We start from the raw sequence: 7,739 nt of genomic DNA, 5'->3' as shown, positions 1-7,739 counted from the left end.
ATATAAAGAGAAAACATCATTTACAGGAGCTGCCTCAAACACGTAGACCAGCTTTTTACTTTAATATAATTCAGTTAAGTAGAATTTAAACACCTCTAAAGAAAACAATTTTGACAAAAAACATAACTATATAAGCTTTACATATGAGCATTCAGTCTTAGGGTTAAATGCCTGTTGGACTGAAAGCTGCCTATTGATAGGGCTATCAACTTTTAATTAGATACTATTACACAAAAAGCTAATGCATTTTTTCATTTGTTTAGCAGTTTCTCAGCAGATTCTGAGTCCCAAAAAATTCTGAGTCCTGAGTCCCGAGTCCCAGGAAATTAAGGTAATTGCCAAGGGAAAAGTTAAGTTTTGCAAAATATTGATTTGACCACTGCTTTATGGTTGAGGGGGGGAACTGCCTTTGTTGGACAGAAGTATGCCTTGCTGCTTTTATTTCTAAGGCTCACAACATTAATATTGAGGATTGTAGCTTGATTTTTCTAGTAATTTTAGCCTAGTATTTTAAAATGTATTGTCATTCATGAGCACAACAGGAAACATTTCAGAGTGCATTACTTTGCCTTTACAAAGCTTAACATCTTTTGTACATTTATCTGTGATTTCATAATATCTATACTTTGCTCTAATATATTTATTAGCTGGTATTGCATCAATTTACCTATCAAGGGAAGCTACAGTTATTTTTGGGTACATCTATACGACATGCTGGGGGAGTAATTCCCAGCTCAAGGAAATATACCTGTGCTAGCTCTGATGGAGCTAGTATACTAAAAACAGCACAGCCCACTGCAGTATGAGCAGTCAGTATGCACGTAGGGTCTCAGACAGATATGCACGTGGGGTGGTTAGTTATGTTAGTTCATAGTGAACTGCTCCAAACTCTTCCGCATGTGACTAGGAGAACCAGGCAGAGGAAAAGACGGGCCAGTGAAGGAGAAACAGAGCTCAGGACAGGTTTGTGGAGTTGGAAAATGAAGAAGGGGCATCGCAGGTGGCGATTGAAGATGAGAGGGCAAGGAAGAAGAGAAGAGCAGCTAATCCTATAGGAAGAGGGCAAGAGTCAATGGAGATAACAACACCAAATATGAGCCCCAGGAGGATACAGGATGGGTTGCAGAGGATCGCAAGGAACAATAGGAATTGAGAGGACTTGCAGCCAGATGGAACAGGGGATAGACTGGAGAATCGCACCATCACCAGGAAAAGGCAGGTCTATGTGATTGGGGACTCATTACTGAGAATAGAATAGACTGAGAAGAATAGACAGGCCTGTAACCAGAGCCGATCCAGAGAACAGAAGGGTGTGCTGTCTGCCGGGTGCTAAGATATGAGATGTGGACCTGAGGCGGAAGAGGATCCTAATGGGAGCAGAAAAGAATCCATTGATTATCCTTCACGTGGGAACAAATGATACGGCCAGATTCTCGCTGGAACATATCAAGGGAGACTATGCCAGGCTGGGGAAGATTCTTAAGGAAATCGAGGCTGATCTTCAGTGGGATCCTAGAGAAGGGCAACAAAGGTGTGACAAGATTATGATACTCAACAGATGGCTCAGGCAGTGGTACTATAAGGAGGGCTTTGGGATGTATGGCCACTGGGAAGCATTCAGAAGAGAAGACTATTCTCTCGGGATGAACTTCACCTGAGTAAGGAGGGAAACAGACTTCTAGGTTGGAGGCTGGCACAACTGATCAAGTGAGCTTTAAACTAGGAATACGCGGGAGATTGTTGGGAGATGTCCAGGTAATCTTCATGCCAGATTTTCTCTTTGAGATGGAAGAAAACGAAGTAAGAAAGGATACAGTTGTGGGTAGGAGAATGGACATACAGCAGAAGGGCAGTGTATATACCAATCTAATAGGTAATATTGACGATAGAATGTCTGTGCCCAATCGGGTAAAGAATGTGAGCAAAGCCAAACAGCAAAAATTAAGATGTTTGTACACTAATGCGAGAAGCCTAGGTAACAAAATGGAAGAACTAGAGCTACTGGTGCAAGAAGTGAAACTAGATATTATAGGGATAACAGAAACATGGTGGAATAGTAGTCATGACTGGAGTACAGGTATTGAAGGGTATGTGCTGTTTAGGAAAGACAGAAATAAAGGTAGAGGTGGTGGAGTAGCATTGAATATCAATGATGAGGTAGACTGTAAAGAAATAAGAAGTGATGAAATGGACAAGACAGAGTCTGTCTGGTCAAAAATCACATTGGCGAAGAAAGCTACTAGAGCCTTCCCTGGGATAGTGCTTGGGATGTGCTATAGACCGCCGGGATCCGATTTGGATATGGATAGAGACCTTTTTAAAGTTTTTAAAGAAGTAAATACTAATGGGCATTGTGTGATCATGGGAGATTTTAACTTCCCAGATATAGACTGGAGGACAAGTGCTAGTAATAATAATAGGGCTCAGATTTTCCTGGATACGATAGCTGATGGATTCCTTCACCAAGTAGTTGCTGAACCGACAAGAGGGGATGCCATTTTAGATTTGGTTTTGGTGAGTAGTGAGGACCTCATAGAAGAAATGGTTGTAGGGGACAACCTTGGTTCAAGTGATCATGAGCTAATTCAGTTCAAACTAAATGGAAGGATAAATGAAAATAGATCTGTGAATAGAGTTTTTGATTTCAAAAAGCCTAACTTTAAAAAATTAAGAAAATTAGTTAAGGAAGTGGATTGGACTGAAAAACTTGTGGATCTAAAGGTGGAGGAGGCCTGGAATTACTTCAAGTCAGAGCTGCAGAAGCTAACTGAAGCCTGCATCCCAAAAAAGGGGGAAAAAATTATAGGCAGGAGTTGTAGACCAAGCTGGATGAGCAAGCATCTCAGAGAGGTGATTAAGAAAAAGCAGAAAGCCTACAAGGTGTGGAAGATGGGAGGGATTAGCAAGGAAAGCTATGTTACTGAGGTCAGAACATGTAGGGATAAAGTGAGAAAGGCCAAAAGCCACGTAGAGTTGGACCTTGCAAAGGGAACTAAAACCAATAGTAAAAGGTTCTATAGCCATATAAATAAGAAGAAAACAAAGAAAGAAGAAGTGGGACCACTTAACACTGAGGATGGAGTGGAGGGCAAGGATAATCTAGGCATGGCCCAATATCTAAACAAATACTTTGCCTCAGTCTTTAATGAGGCTAATGAGGAGCTTAGGGACAATGGTAGGAAGACAAATGGGAATGAGGCTATGGAGGTAGATATTACCACATCTGAGGTAGAAGCGAAACTCAAACAGCTTAATGGGACTAAATCGGGGGGCCGGGATAATCTTCATCCAAGAATATTAAAGGAACTGTCACATGAAATTGCAAGCCCATTAACAAGAATTTTTAATCAATCTGTAAACTCAGGGGTTTTACCGTATGACTGGAGAATTGCTAACATAGTTCCTATTTTTAAGAAAGGGAAAAAAAGCGATCTGGGTAACTACAGGCCTGTTAGTTTGACATCTGTAGTATGCAAGGTCTTGGAAAAAATTTTGAAGGAGAAAGTAGTTAAGGACATTGAGGTCGATGGTAATTGGGACAAAATACAACATGGCTTTACAAAAGGTAGATTGTGTCAAACCAACCTGATCTCCTTCTTTGAGAAGGAAACAGATTTTTTTAGACAAAGGGAATGCAGTGGATCTAATTTACCTCGATTTTAGTAAGGCATTTGATACAGTTCCAGATGGAGAATTATTAGCTAAATTGGAAAAGATGGGGATCAATATGAAAATTGAAAGGTGGATAAGGAACTGGTTAAAGGGGAGATTACAGGGGGTCACTTTGAAAGGTGAACTGTCAGGCTGGAAGGAGGTTACTAGTGGAGTTCCTCAGGGATCAGTTTGGGGACCAATCTTATTTAATCTTTTCATTACTGACCTTGGCACAAAAAGCGGGAATGTGCTAATAAAGTTTGCAGATGACACAAAGCTGGAGGTATTGCCAATTCAGAGAAGGACCCGGATATCATACAAGAAGACCTTGTAAACTGGAGTAATAGTAATAGGATGAAATGTAATAGTGAGAAGTGTAAGGTCATGCATTTAGGGATTAATAACAAGAATTTTAGTTATAAGCTGGGGACACATCACTTGGAAGTAACAGAGGAGGAGAAGGACCTTGGAGTATTGGTTGATCACAGGATGACTATGAGCCACCAATGTGATATGACCATGAAAAAAGCTAATGCGGTCTTGGGATGCATCAGGCGAGGTATTTCCAGTAGAGATAAGGAGGTGTTAGTACCGTTATACAAGGCACTGGTGAGACCTCACCTGGAATACTGTGTGCAGTTCTGGTGTCCCATGTTTAAGAAGGATGAATGCAAACTGGAACAGGTACAGAGAAGGGCTACTAGGATGATCCAAGGAATGGAAAATCTGTCTTATGAAAGGAGACTCAAAGAGCTTGGCTTGTTTAGCCTAACCAAAAGAAGGCTGAGAGGAGATATGATTACTCTCTATAAATATATCAGAGGAATAAATACGATGGAGGCAGAGCCGGATTAAGAGGTTCTAAGCACTGAAAGCACTTTAGAGGCCCTAAGCACTGAAATTTTATGGTGCCCCCCCATATGTAATTCAAAATAAAAACAATACTATACCGTAAAATAATATTTTATTTTTCGAAATGACACAAAACTTACATGTATGCTGAAATTAAAATAGCTTCTTTCTAGATTTTCTGATTGCAAAATTCTGGATAAGTTCATCGAAGCTGACTCGACAATGCAAATCTGCTTCCATACACCATAAGGAAAGTGAATCAAGCCTGTCCAGACACATTGTTGTCTCTGAGGGTTTTTTATTCTTTTCAGCTGAGAAAAAGAGTGTTCTGCGGAGCAGTTAGTAATCATCAGTGTTGGAAAAATACGTAGTGCGATCTCTACATTTGGAAATACACAGTGTATTCCGTCTTTCAGTATTATGTCATGAAAATCAGTGTGACTGAATTTCATTTTTCCTGTTTCATTAAACTTTGCACGCATATAACAGTGGAACTGCCATACTTCTCCACAGAGATTCACGTTCAAGTCAACAGGGTATGAGTCAACTAGCTTTTGGGAACCTTGTGAATATTGTTCATCAGATAAGTACATATCGTTTAGAAAAGAAAATCTACTTGATACTTCTTTGTACACTTCACCTCTCCTCTTCATATGAGCTTCAACTGTATCAATTATAGCGCAGTAACTAGATACGTGAAATTTGTCTCTAGGATTCAATGCTGTTTCTGTTGCACTACTATCATTTGCTTGTTTTTTCATGATTCGCTTGCGGGACTGAGCTTCTTTGTAGTTAGTATCAGGCAAGATATCTTTTGATAGGTCTTCAAATCTTTCGAAATCATTCCTCAAAGTGTGTATGTGGTCTGCGAATGATTGACAGAGGTTTTCAAATCCAATTATTTTTCTTGGAGAGCTTGATTTGTGTGGTAAAAGTGTTGTAAAATTTCATTCCACATGGTCAGCATGAATACAAACTCTAGTTCTTGCACCTTGTTTGCAATGTTTTCTGCCTCTCCTATAGTTTCTCCCTTTTGTGATTGGTCTTCAGCTATACTTTCTAATGCATCCACAACCTTTGAGTAGGACTCCAGAATTGCACTTGTTGCCACTGTATATGCATCCCAGCGAGTATTAGAAAGAGATTTCAACACATGATCATTGCCCAAATATGTTTTAAGAACTGCCCATCGGTGTGCTGAGGCAGAGAAAAATGTATAAAGTAACTGGACTGTTGAGAAAAAACTTACTGCCACTGAACAACAATCAACAGCACTGCGGCCAACAAGATTGAGAGAGTGTGCAGCACATGGTATGAATATGGCATATTTGTTCTATTCTAAAAGCTTCTTCTGTATTCCTTGATAACACCCTGACATGTTGGCAGCATTGTCATAAAATTGACCTCGGCACTTTGAGAAATCTATTCTGCAAACTTGGCACAGATAATGCTGTACTTGATTTGCCATTTCTTCACCACTATGCATCCGATGAAGTGAGCTGTAGCTCACGAAAGCTCATGCTCAAATAAACTGGTTAGTCTCTAAGGTGCCACAAGTACTCCTTTTCTTTCTTCACCACTGTGGCTTTTCAAATTGAGGAATGTTATAAATCGTTCAACTTGTTTTCCATCTGTGGGAAACATATTTTAGTACAATACTCAATTGATCAATATGTGAAAGATTAGGTGTACAGAGAATTCTTTCCTGGGTGTCTAGCTGGTGAGTCTTGCCTACATTCTCAGGGTTTAGCTGATCACCATATTTGGGGTCGGGAAGGAATTTTTCCCCAGGGCAGATTGGCTGAGGCCCTGGGGGGTGTTCGCCTTCGCCTGCAGCGTGGGGCACGGATCACTTGCTGGAGGATTCTCTGCACCTTGAAGTCTTTAAACCACGATTTGAGGACTTCAATAGCTCAGACATAAGTTAGGGGTTTGTTACAGGAGTGCGTGGGTGAGATTCTGTGGCCTGCATTGTGCAGGAGGTCAGATTAGACTATCATAATGGTCCCTTCTGAGCTTAAAGTCTATGATCTTCTGACCTTAAAGTCTATGATTCAAAGACTTTGAGGCGTGTTTATTTGAACCCTTTCTGGTGATCAACATTTCTTCTCCTCATCTTTACCCTCCAGCACTGTGGTGGTTCGTGCTGGTTCTGAGCTTGAGAAGAAACCTTTTCTTTCTAATTTGGAAGGTGTAACTTCCCACCTTATATCTGACAGCTTTTACTCCTAATTAAACATTCCCATTCTTTCAGCAGAATCTCCTATCCCCTCAGACAATTTATGGCCACAAGTAGCAAAAAAAATGTGTGCTCTTATTTGTATTTATCTTCAATAGGTAAAGACAGCGCACCACATGCTGTGGACCTGCAAAATTTTTGCCCCTTTTGATGGCTTCCTATTTCTTATGGCAAGGACAAACATGTCTTAAACTGTTGGATTCACTCCTTTGTGATTCACTTTGTCATCTGACATTGTCCACCATAGGATTGCCAGGACTCAAAGTGAGCAATATTTTCCTATAATACAGTGGCTCTCAACCTTTCCAGACTACTGTATCCCTTTCAGGAGTCTGATCTGTCTTGCGTACCCCAAGTTTCACCTCATTTAAAAACTACTTGCTTACAAATCAGACATAAAGATACAAAAGTGTCACAGCACACTATTACTGAAAAATTGCTTACTTTCTCATTTTTACCATATAAATATTAAAATAAATCAACTGGAATAGAAATATTGTATTTACATTTCAGTGTATAGTATATGGAGCAGTATAAACATGTTGTTGTCTGTATGAAATTTTAGTTTGTACTGACTTCGTTAGTGCTTTTTATGTAGCCTGTTGTAAAACTAGGCAAATATCTAGATGAGTTGATGTACCCTTTAGAAGATTTCTGTGTGCCCGAAAGGGTTATGAGTACCCCTGATTGAGAACCACTGCTATAACATATTTATAATGGAACACAGGAGAGACTTCCTACAGAAGAGATGGCGTATCCTTCTAAAGTCTTTACTATGTAGCCATATTTTCCTGTGGAAAGGGTTAGAACAACAAGTGAGTAGGCATCATGCCATTCTAACAGAAGGCCATGACTCTAAATTGTTAAGACATTAAGTGTATGATTCAGGTATACCTGCTGAAATATGATTTATAGCAAGGACTATACAAAAATCCATCTGTTCTAAGCCTCATATCAATGAAGAAAGGGAATATGCCATTTTTATTTTAGCTCT

The sequence above is a fragment of the Chelonia mydas genome, chromosome 2 (assembly GCF_015237465.2).
Source record: "Chelonia mydas isolate rCheMyd1 chromosome 2, rCheMyd1.pri.v2, whole genome shotgun sequence".
In the NCBI taxonomy this organism is placed as follows: domain Eukaryota; kingdom Metazoa; phylum Chordata; order Testudines; family Cheloniidae; genus Chelonia; species Chelonia mydas.
Note: the sequence above shows the minus strand (reverse complement) of the source record.